This window comes from Triplophysa dalaica, chromosome 10 (genome assembly GCF_015846415.1).
Source record: "Triplophysa dalaica isolate WHDGS20190420 chromosome 10, ASM1584641v1, whole genome shotgun sequence".
NCBI classification, from domain to species: domain Eukaryota; kingdom Metazoa; phylum Chordata; class Actinopteri; order Cypriniformes; family Nemacheilidae; genus Triplophysa; species Triplophysa dalaica.
The window spans coordinates 13,529,038-13,536,753 of NC_079551.1; the positions used below are offsets into that span (position 1 = coordinate 13,529,038).

Sequence of the window (7,716 nt, forward strand, 5' to 3'; positions counted from 1 at the left end):
TTTGTTGAAGAAACCACAGGTTGTTTTCTCAGTCCAGTTAAAGCTCGGTGGATGTGTTGTCATTGAGGTCAGTGAATTGTGGTTTATTCTGCTCGCTGGATGAAAAGCTGATGCACAAGCGTGTGTCTGTAAGAGGTGTTACATTTGCTCACAAATTAACTTTGTAATGAGTAAACACATGTGTGAAAGATCACAGAGAAGCTCAAATGAATTCATTTGACAGAAATAAAGAGTTTCTGATCAAATAAAAAGCACGCACGCAAGTTGAGCATAAGCGTGATTTAGTTTATTTTCATTAATATTAAACAAATATTTCTCTCTTTGTTTGATAAAATTCATCTCGGCATATGGACAGACCTGTGACATACATTTACAGTTACAAATACATTTATACATTTGGCAGACGCTTTTATCCAAAGCGACATGCATTGCATTATCCTATACATTTATAAATAGGCATATGCAATCCCCTGGTATCGAACCCACAAGCTTTGTTTGGACTTTTATTTTGTAATGCATTCCTGTTCCTGTTTCATGTTGTGGTTCCAAATTCCAAACAAAGTTGAAAAGGCAAAGTATGCTTGAAACGGTCAAGATGATATTTACTGGATAGAAGGACTGAGGCCTCACTTTGACTCTATAGGTCTACTGTGTCATTTTATTCAATCTTATTATGATTCTGATCTGAGGTCAGGTGTGGATGTGCATCTGGTAAGAAGCAGCAGATCATCTGTAATGTATGAGATTATTCACTTTTTGTTTATAATGTTAAAAAGAAGTTGTTGTGCTGTGAGAGAATTAAATCTTATTTAATTCAACAGAAGTGGATTGAGCTCATATGAGGGTTCTGAGCTGAACATGAGTTCATTCTTGTGTAGTGAAACAGTTAAACCAGATCAGGATGTGCTTGTGTGTGTGACATCGTGTCTGTGTGAAATATCGGTTGTGTCTTCTCATAACCACAAATGAATGCCATGATGAGCCCAAATGTGTGTAAAAGATCAACACAAAGCATCAATGTGCTTCATAAACCTTTTTTCTGTTGATGTGCAAACACGTGTCAGAATGATTGTCTCTGTGCTTTATTGCTCTTATCTGTCTAGGGTGTAAATACATTTCATTTTTATATTTGTGGATTTACATTATGAGTAAATAAGGAGTGTTTACTTCAACACAGAATCTAAATCTGTCTGTTTTTGTTTCTACTTATATTGAATTGATTTATTGTTTCAGGTGTGTTTGGTGTTGATGCAGATGAAGTGAAGTCAGTGTCAGTGATGGAGGGAGATTCTGTCACTCTACACACTGATGTTACACACATTCAGATACATGATCGCATACTGTGGATGTTTTGAATTTCACTACAATCTTATAGCTGAAATCCATGTACAGAATGTTAATCACAGACTCTGTTGTTTATACACTAGTGACCATCAGTGACAGAAGATCTTCATACAAGAGATTCAAATTTACTGTCTATGGTGAGTTTACTATCATTCTCATACAGACAGTATAACAGGATTTCAACAGTACTCCTTGCAGTTTTAAGACTATATTCCATGTAGCTTTTTTATGTAACATACTGATGGGAAAAGTTTTTTTACTGTATACTAAACTGCACTGTAAAGAAAATGTGAAAAAAACAGGAAATATACTGTATAAGATACATATCCGGTATTTTCTGTGAAATTATAGGATACACGGATACATTTAAATAGTTTTACACATTTTTCTTGTAAATGTTATTTTATAGTTGTTGACCGCATTTCAAAAGTAAAAAGTAAACAAATAAATCTTGTTTAAAAAAACTGAGAAAAGCTGGGGTGCCAGACGTTAACTTTAAAATAAGTTTCCCCAGTCAAAATAGATTTTTCATTTTACGTGAAAATCTGTAAAAAAGTAACAGAAAGATTCTGTAAAATTACAAGGTTTTTACAGTGTGATGTAATCTCTTATGTACTGAAAGTTAATTGCCATTTGTATCTGTTTTAGTCATTCAGGAAGTAACTTCAGATCATGATGTGTTACCACTGCCAGTTATGATCTTTTTAATGTGACCTGTGATGTGCTGTCTGTGTTTCTGCTTTCTGTGCTGAGAGTAAGTGTGTCCTTAATCCATCACATACACACATTAAACTACAGTAAAAACACACACATGTGCTTTAAGAGAAGAACTTGTCAGAATACACAGAGGTCATCTACAGCCTTCTCATTAGAGAGCTGTCGCATTTCACCGAATAAACATCACACACATTCATCTCACATTCATGATAAATATAGACCTTCTGCTCATCATCTACTTATTTTGAGACAGAGAGAGTTTTCCAGTCTAACAGAAGTTTAAACATGCTTATGTTTGTAATATAATTATAATACATTTATTTATCTTTCTGTGTTTGATAGAAATCATATCAGCATATGGACAGAAGAATGAGATAGGTGACGTACAACATAAAACATGACACAATGAACACAAGATTAAACTCCAGAGAGCTGCAGACACAGCGTTTATTTTGCATATTTGTAAACAGCACCGAATATACAGTATATGCGGTTAAATAACCCAATGCTTAATAAAGCGTGTTTAAAGATCTGATCAGATGTGTAATATTTCAAATATAATTGGGTGAGACAGTATTTTATAGGGTAAAAAACAAATAGTACATTATTTTATTTTATATTTTAAACACATTTACAAATAACACATTAACTGAAGCTTCAATGAGTTTGAGCTGTAAATTGCTTTAGATGCCACAAGCCGACTTGTGTTACAATGATCTGAATTCAACTGTGTAAATGTTGGTCAATTTGCTGCCTTCTGTAGAGTCACAAATTATGTTTTTTCTTAATTTGATTCAGATCCAACATAAATTATCATTGTTTATTCTGCTTGTTGGTGCAGAAGATGAGATTGTGTGAGTCTGTGATGAGAAAGTGTGTTTTGTACAGGTGTTTGTGTGTGTTTGTGTTTGTTTGGAAAATGTGGTTTCATCTCATGTCTACAAATGAACTTCATATTGAGAACAAAACTATGTGAAAGATCATATTGAAGATCAGATGATTTTACGTGACAGAAATAAGAGCTTCTGGTAATGTTCAGCATGTTTTGTGGTAAGTGAAGAAACAAATTATATTAGGAAAAGTAAAAATTCATTTTTAAACAGACGATATATTAATAGGATTTATTACATATTTAATGCAAGTGTCGATTTACCAAGTAAAAAGATTTAATGAAATGAGATTTGAAGATTGATTGTTTTTTCATCAACTGTCACTTTATAATTCAAGTCTCCATTTAAATTATTTGGTTTAAATCTCGGTTTATTTATTAATAATTCAAAATCCACATTACTGATGTCGATCAGCTGTGCTCAAGTGATATTTTTAACATTCGACTATAATTCATATTTCCAAATGTCACATGATCTGTTCACAGTGGATGGGTGAGGTCATTTACACTAAAGATTGTTTTCTTCATGTTACATACAGACTTCTCTAAGGTATTTATTTTAACGCTAATAGCAGCTGCAGTGCTGCTGCTGCTGCTCGTGCCTGCGGGTGTGATTCGCTGTTACTGCAGAAAATCTAGACAAACAAAACAAGAAGGCAAGTATTCTAAAAATTTCAGACTGTGACACGCAAATAATGTTTTTTTGTGAAAAATACTATTAAAAAAGAAAACCAGTTGAAACTCGGGTAAACCAAATACTAGTTGCCAAATAAAATCATACTTAATTGGCAATGTGACATATGCAATATATTAAACACATGGCAAAATCTAAACTGAAATTACATGTGATGTTTAATACACACATGTGTTTGTCTGTCAGAATGGACAGAGGTCATCTACAGTCTTCACATGAGAGATCTGTCACAGCAGGTCACTGAAAAATCTCAACTCAACTCTTCACATGTTAATGCTTGAGCTACTTGAAGAGATTATTGTTTGTCTGGTCAGTTTGTTTAATATTAGTGTTCCTTTTTGACCTAAGCAGAATTCAAATATTTGACTTTGATCTTTGACATACACAATAAAAGACATCAGCACAGATGATAACAATACAGCAGTTATGTGCTTATTATTATTAGTTTAAATAATGATGGTAGTATAATGACTATATGTGACCCTGCATCAGAAAACCAGTCTTAAGTAGCATGGAAACATTTTAGGTAAAAGACAAAAATAGATTGTATGGGTCAAAATGATCGATTTTTCTTTTATGCCAAAAATCATTAGGATATTAAGTAAAGATCATGTTCAATGAAGATATGTTGTAAAATTTCAAAAAGTTGTGAGTGGATGGCCTGCTACAGCATCTCTGATTAACAACTTCAAAGGCAATTTTCTCCATATATATTTTTTTTGCGCTCTCAGATTCCTGAGTTTTTAATGGTTTAATCTCAACCAGATATTGTCCTATTCCAACAACTCATAGATAAATAGAAAGTTTATTTATTCAACTTTCAAATTATATAAAAACTTCGAAAAATTGACCCATAAGACTGGTTTTGTTGTCTAGGGTCACATATAGTGCTTGAAGAATAAATGTTAATACCTTTTGGTTTATTTTGTTATTCAATTAGAATTAAGTTAAGAGTCCTTTTTGTATGACTGTAATTGTTGTAACGTAAATTTAAATTGACTAAAAATGCCTTTTGAATAAAATTTGAGAACATTTTATTTGAGTTTTGTTCACAGACACCACAGGTTTTTTTTCTCAATCATGTCAGAGCTCTGTGTTGTCATTGAGGTCAGTGAATTGTGGTTTATTTTGCTCGTTGGATGCACAAGAGTGTGTTTGTGTGTCTGTTAGAGGGCGTCTGTGAGACATTTTTCACTTAAATGTGTTTATGTTGGTGTTAGATTATATGAAATTAATATATCTCTCTGTGCCCACATGGAAAGAACCTATATGAGGATATATTCACATATATGAAACCTATATGCGTATATATGCCACATATAGGCAAAATTAAGGTGCATATATGTGCCATATAGGTCTCCTGTATTGCTTCTTTATATCCACCTATAAGCCCTATATGTACATGTCTCCTATATAGCTCATGGCATGATCTGGTGATTTTGTAGCTCATATCTCACTTTGGCAACTGTCATACATGATGCCTAGCTCATATTTTCTAAAATCAAGGCAATAACTAACAAACTAAAAAAAATGCAAAAACGTATGTATGTGCTAACATGTGAAATTGGTATCACATGTAATTGGCATGTTATGGAATTTAACTATGGCAAATAAGTGAGAGGAGATGGAAAGCTATGATGTCTACACGTTTTCCTGAAACATTTAAGGTCAATTCTTTCTTGTATAAAGATAGTGGAAAGGAAGGAAATGTACAACAAAATGGTTTGCCGTTTTTTATTCTGTCAATTAAGCCTTTTTTTCTAATTTCAAGTCACTTCCTGATTCACATTACAGCTCATACACATCCACACATTCACCGTTACATCCAACAAATGCAATGCAAAATGCAACGTTTTCTAGTTTGTGACGTCATCCGCATGCGGCGTAGTTGATGACGTCATCCGTATGCGGCGAAAGATACCGGCTGGGAGAAAAAATGGCGATATCAACATTGGACATCCGCTATGTCTTACTTGAATGGAATGAGGGACTAATGTTAGATTTGGTAACGTTAAACATGATTAGACAAACATTTGCAGTAACATTTCAATTTTATTGCAACAGGATTTGAAAAAACTCTCCAAATTAAACTGTGTGCAATCGAGATGGAGAAGGAAGACACACAAGGGCAAACAAAACGTCCTCACATCCCCAAATCAAAGTACAGTGAGCAGCAGGGACAGACTGGGAATGCTTCAAAGAAAAGGTAACTGACTGCACCAATTGGTGCTTTACTTAAAGTTATCTACCCCTCTCTCTCTTGTTTCTTAATGTGTAGGAATGTGTTTAGGTTTGTTCTTGTGTCATCTATGATGATTTCATGTGCTTTGTTGACAAGATGTATGTGCAAGGTGGTGTAACTTAAGTTAATAAGAGTTGGGCTAAAAGTCAGTCTGTCTCTCTCTGTCTCTCAAGATTGACAATAAAAAGGGAGGGGCTTCCAAATATATGCACCAGGAGGGTGAGAAGCAGGAGAAGGGTCATGACAGACTTTCAAAGAACAAGGTACACTACCAGTCCGCATCCTGTGTGTGTGGTGTTACTCTTCATTCATGATGACTACGATTTTTATGGGGGATAAGGGAATCTTATTTGTATAGAGCTTTTCACAAGACACACAAGTCACACCCAAAGCGCTTCACACATGAAAGGGAGGGGGGTTCATTCACTCCATGCTGATGGTGGTAAGCTACAATTGTAGCCATAGTTTCCCATGGGTTAGACTGACAGAAGTGAGGCTGCTCACATCTGCGCCAACGGTCCCTCTGACAACCACGAACCATTCACACATAAGGATTGGGTGAAGTGTATTGCCCAAGTGCCTTGTCACACAATGACAGTCTGCACCTGCAGGAGCTGGGATTCAAACCCCCGACCTTCGATCATAGGACGATCCGCTCTCCCATCTGTGCCACTGTCGCCATTAAATTGCTTTTTCTTTTTCCTCTGTTTCTTGCTCTCCCTCCGAAGGTTTGCGTGAAGAAGAGATGTTCTTCTACATACAATCACGAGGAGGAGGAGGAGGCAACGAACAAGGTACACTACCAGTCTGCCAACAACTGCAGAAGTTGTACTTTACATGTGTTTTAAGCAAACCAAAAAACGCGGGAGTGGCAAAAATTTTCTTATCCAAGAATTTTATCTGCTTTGCATGCACATGATTGACCGTGTGACATGCAGTCCCCATGACGGACATGTGCATATGAAAGAACGATGCCGCTAAAAAAAGTGGGGATGATGTTTCCAATTTGAATTTCTTTCAGATTTAGCAGAATCCAATCAGAATCTTCCAATTGACGTGTTTACATGACGCATTATTATGATCAGCCCTTTATCCAAAATTTGTGTCCAATTGTAGCTGTACTATAAGCAGTTTGGGTTCCTGATGAAGCACTATATTATTAATATTATTATACTGTCTTATTTTTTTTGTCTTCTCTAGATGCTACATTGAAGAAGTGGCCATCAGCCACCCGAGGGCAGATAGGCACGTCTATCAATTCGAAGCTCACGGAGCTGAGAAGATCATCAAGATAATTTTTTGTCTTATTTTTGTTCTTGTACTATTTGATTATTTGTAAGTAAATAAAAAATGTAAATTTCTACATTGTGGGCTTTTATTTATGTTGTCTAGCATATATGGATTTTAACAATTTTAATAATATAAAGGTAAACATATAGGTGGACATATACGTGCATATATGCAAACATATATGAATGCGTATATGTATACATATAAGTGCATGTATGTACGCATATATGTGCATATATGTACGCGTATATGTGCATATATGTACGCGTATATGTGCATATATGTACGCGTATATATGCATATATGTACACATATATGTGCATGTATGTACGCATATATGTGCGCATATACGTACGCATATATGTGCGTGTATATGTACGCATATATGTGCATATATGAACGCGTATATGTATACATATATGTGCATATATGTACGCGTATATGTGCATATATGTACGCGTATATGTACACATATAAGTGCATGTATGTACGCATATATGTGCGCATATACGTACGCAAATATGTGCGCGTATATATGTG

The 7,716-nt window shown here is 35.0% G+C and overlaps 2 long non-coding RNA genes across 2 annotated transcripts; both read left to right on the forward strand.

Annotated features, from left to right (window-relative positions):
- The first annotated feature begins 1,242 nt into the window (after nt 1–1,242).
- LOC130429554 (uncharacterized) lies at nt 1,243–2,440 on the forward strand. Its single transcript, XR_008907631.1, has 3 exons — nt 1,243–1,481; nt 1,993–2,098; nt 2,404–2,440. It is a non-coding gene; the product is annotated as an uncharacterized LOC130429554 (long non-coding RNA).
- A 2,884-nt stretch (nt 2,441–5,324) lies between these two features.
- Nucleotides 5,325–7,247, forward strand: LOC130429553 (uncharacterized). The gene is made up of 4 exons (XR_008907630.1): nt 5,325–5,850; nt 6,060–6,149; nt 6,615–6,680; nt 7,087–7,247. It is a non-coding gene; the product is annotated as an uncharacterized LOC130429553 (long non-coding RNA).
- Nucleotides 7,248–7,716: the final 469 nt, after the last annotated feature.